This window comes from Diaphorina citri, unplaced genomic scaffold (assembly GCF_000475195.1).
Source record: "Diaphorina citri unplaced genomic scaffold, Diaci psyllid genome assembly version 1.1 scaffold9447, whole genome shotgun sequence".
NCBI lineage: Eukaryota > Metazoa > Arthropoda > Insecta > Hemiptera > Psyllidae > Diaphorina > Diaphorina citri.
Window position 1 is genome coordinate 1 of NW_007386821.1, and position 3,172 is coordinate 3,172.

The 3,172-nt window shown below is 38.8% G+C and overlaps 1 long non-coding RNA gene across 1 annotated transcript in view; it reads right to left on the reverse strand.

The window, feature by feature from the left end:
• Positions 1-202: 202 nt before the first annotated feature.
• The window catches only part of LOC113472860, an 11,169-nt gene continuing 8,199 nt past the window's right edge, over positions 203-3,172 (reverse strand). The window contains exon 2 of the long non-coding RNA XR_003395008.1: positions 203-767. This is a non-coding gene — a long non-coding RNA (uncharacterized LOC113472860). The remainder of the gene's footprint in view (positions 768-3,172) is intronic.

The window sequence follows — 3,172 nt, forward strand, 5'->3', positions numbered from 1 at the left end:
GGAAAAGGTTGAACAACAGACCATATCAAAACACTGGTAATCAAGCAATAAGACACCACCTAGCAATAGTTCTGAAAACTGTAGCCAGCAATGTGTGTTGCTCAAAATACAGCAGGTAATACTATGTTATGTTAGCTATTCGTTACCTGATATGAAGCAATGAGAAGAGATTGAGAGCAACTAATCTACCCAGTGCTCACTCGCCGGCTAATAAACAGGTAGAACACTGAGGTCTAGGCAAATCCAATTTCACAAACCACTTTGGTTCCTTAAACCTTAAAATAATCGGGGATGCTAAGAATATAGGTTAATTGCCTAGATTTGACATAAGGAAAACAGTAATGGTCTCAATTTTATACAAAATACTTGGATTGTAGCAATGAACATCGCAAAGGGAAACGCTACAATTTAAAAAGAAGGCTAATTAGGGGCAAGTCTAGTCTCATGATTCTATATTGGTCCATGTTTGGACGTTTTTCGTGCAGCTGTGCTTGTGCAGAAATCCAAAGTACATTTTAACATGAGACTGTAGACTTGGTGGTTAGTTATGTCGAAAGGGAATAATTCACTGAAAACTTGGCAAGCTACAAACTACCCGAGAAAAAAACTCAAACACCTTTGAACTGAATTTAGGTGCAAACACACAGATCCTTACACAATACACAAAACAGCGAGAGAGAAAACATTTGAATCAACATGCTTAAATGTATATCTCCATTGAATCAATCACTGAGAGACATTCTTAACATGGACTAGTGTGTTGACACCTACATACAGTTAGGCTTTTCAAGCAACTATAAGCTTCTTTTAGTCAGAGGTCTACAACTAGGAAAATTCCTACAGTTAGAATGTTATACCTTGGAAAACCAAGAGAGTGCGTATAGGCTATTTAGGGCCAGGTCTACGGTGTCATGTGAAGATCATGTTGGTCAATTTTTGGACACTTTTTCAAGCAACATTAGTCGTATTTTCTTTTCGGAATTTATAAAATAAGAGACAAATTGCGTACAAAACTACCAAGCACTTTTCTAGTTGGGAAGCTGGCACAACCCGTTATAGGCAAAAATCACTCTAACTCAACATGCTCCAGGCTCAAAAAACGTGCAAAATTGAAAACATGCTTTTGGTAAGTAACCGAAAAAATACAGATAACATATTCATGCAATAAAGTGTCAATAATCATAAAGGATACAAATAAAATGCTAAAAAAAAAAATAATAAGAGTAAGACACAATTAATTGGTAATAAAAATAACACAACTAGTAATAAAAAATGGCGGTCAATGAAAAAAAAAAAAAAACTAAACTGGCGCAGTCGACAGATAATATCAGGGGCGGACTGGTAAGTAACCGAAAAAATACAGATAACATATTCATGCAATAAAATGTCAATAATCATAAGGATACAAATAAAATACTAAAAAAATAAGAGTAAGATACAATTGATAATAAAAATTACACAACTAGTAATAAAAAATGGCGGTCAATGAAAAAAAAAAACTACAAAACTGGCGCAGTCGACAGATAATATAAGGGGCGGACTTACACAGCGAAGTGGTAGACAAAGCATTTCCAGCCCGAGGGTCGCTCTAGGAAGTTGTAGACTTTGCCCTGGAATGTGGCACCGGCCCTGCGGTGTGAGTATTTGACCAGGTAGTGACTGTCAAATAGTCGGCAGTCCGGATTTGTCAGCAAGCTGCGCGGGTTCAGGGCTGCAAGGAAAGAAAGCAGCAAATCAGCGAAAAAGTTTAAAGCAGTCGGTGTTACACCTGTATTTATGGACAAAAATTCTCGCTCTCAAGTCAGACTGAGGTCATTTTCAGTCAATCAGATGTCTGTAATTGATATTTTAGTGCTACTTGAGAGTAAGTATCTTGTTCATTAATATACATAGGTGTAGTAAGGAATTACGTATCATCCTCCTCCTCCTCCTCCTCCTCCTCCTCCTCCTCCTCCTTGTCCTCCTCCTAGTGTTACACCTGTGTTTATGGACAAAAATTCTCGCTCTCCAGTCAGACTGAGGTCATTTTCAGTCAATCAGATGTCTGGAATTGATATTTTAGTGCTACTTGAGAGTAAGTATTTTGTTCATTAATATACATAGGTGCAGTAAGGAATTACGTATCCTCCTCCTCCTCCTCCTTGCTCTTCTTCTTCTTCTTCTTCTTTGATTTGAAGAGCAAAAGTCGCAAAAGATCAAAATAACATTGGAAAATAAAGACCCGAAAAGGGTAGAATAACAATGAATCAACCTGTGAACCTTGGGGATATCAAAGCAGGTGAAAAGGAAAACGAGATTTAAGATGAAAACGAACCTAACAAATTTATGGTATCCTTTTTTTAAAGGGAAGAGCAGTCCTAGAGTACACGAGGGGATGTCGAAAAATGGAGGAAAATCCCATAAAAGTATAGGTACCTATATAATAGACTATAGGTATAGATAATATATTTATACCTATTCTCTCCACAGCTTTTGTTTTTTGGAGGCAAATGAAAAATAATGGCAGAGCATCGAACCGCTAACATGAACAGGGAATCTTAACCCCAGCAGTAGGCTACAACTATTACTATCGTTCATTGGTTCAATGCTGAGAATTCCATACCTCGACTGGGATTGAATTATGTCCCCCAAACTACCATGTGAGTGTCCTACTCGTAAACATAAGGCCCGCCGCACATCCAAGCATCCAATGTGGGCCTTATGCCACCGAGACTGAATTATGTATTTACAAAATTACAACTGAATCGATCAGTTGCGGTTACTTGGGTGATGTTTCAAAGTCATAGAGCAGGAAAAATGAGGACCAACGGAATTTTTCTTTTTCTTCTACGACTTCTAGATCCCGAGATAAATTGATTTAAAAAATATCGGTAAATCGTGAACTTTGACGTCACGGCATACGCTCCCGTAGGCGATGACGCGCAAAGCTCCCTCGCAGGCAACACATTAATGTGTTTGTGCGCATACGTTTCTGGGCATTTCTTTCTGCTCCTCCTAAATTCTGACTTGATCCAGGACCGAATCAAATTATACTAGGAGATCAATGGACATCCATACGGTATAAGTTGTCATTACCTACCGCCATCGCGTGGGTCATACGTAGTTACTGAGACTCATCTGACGCAGCTCGCTCGGCGTGACCAGCCCATACCTCGTCCATGTGCTTCGCCTT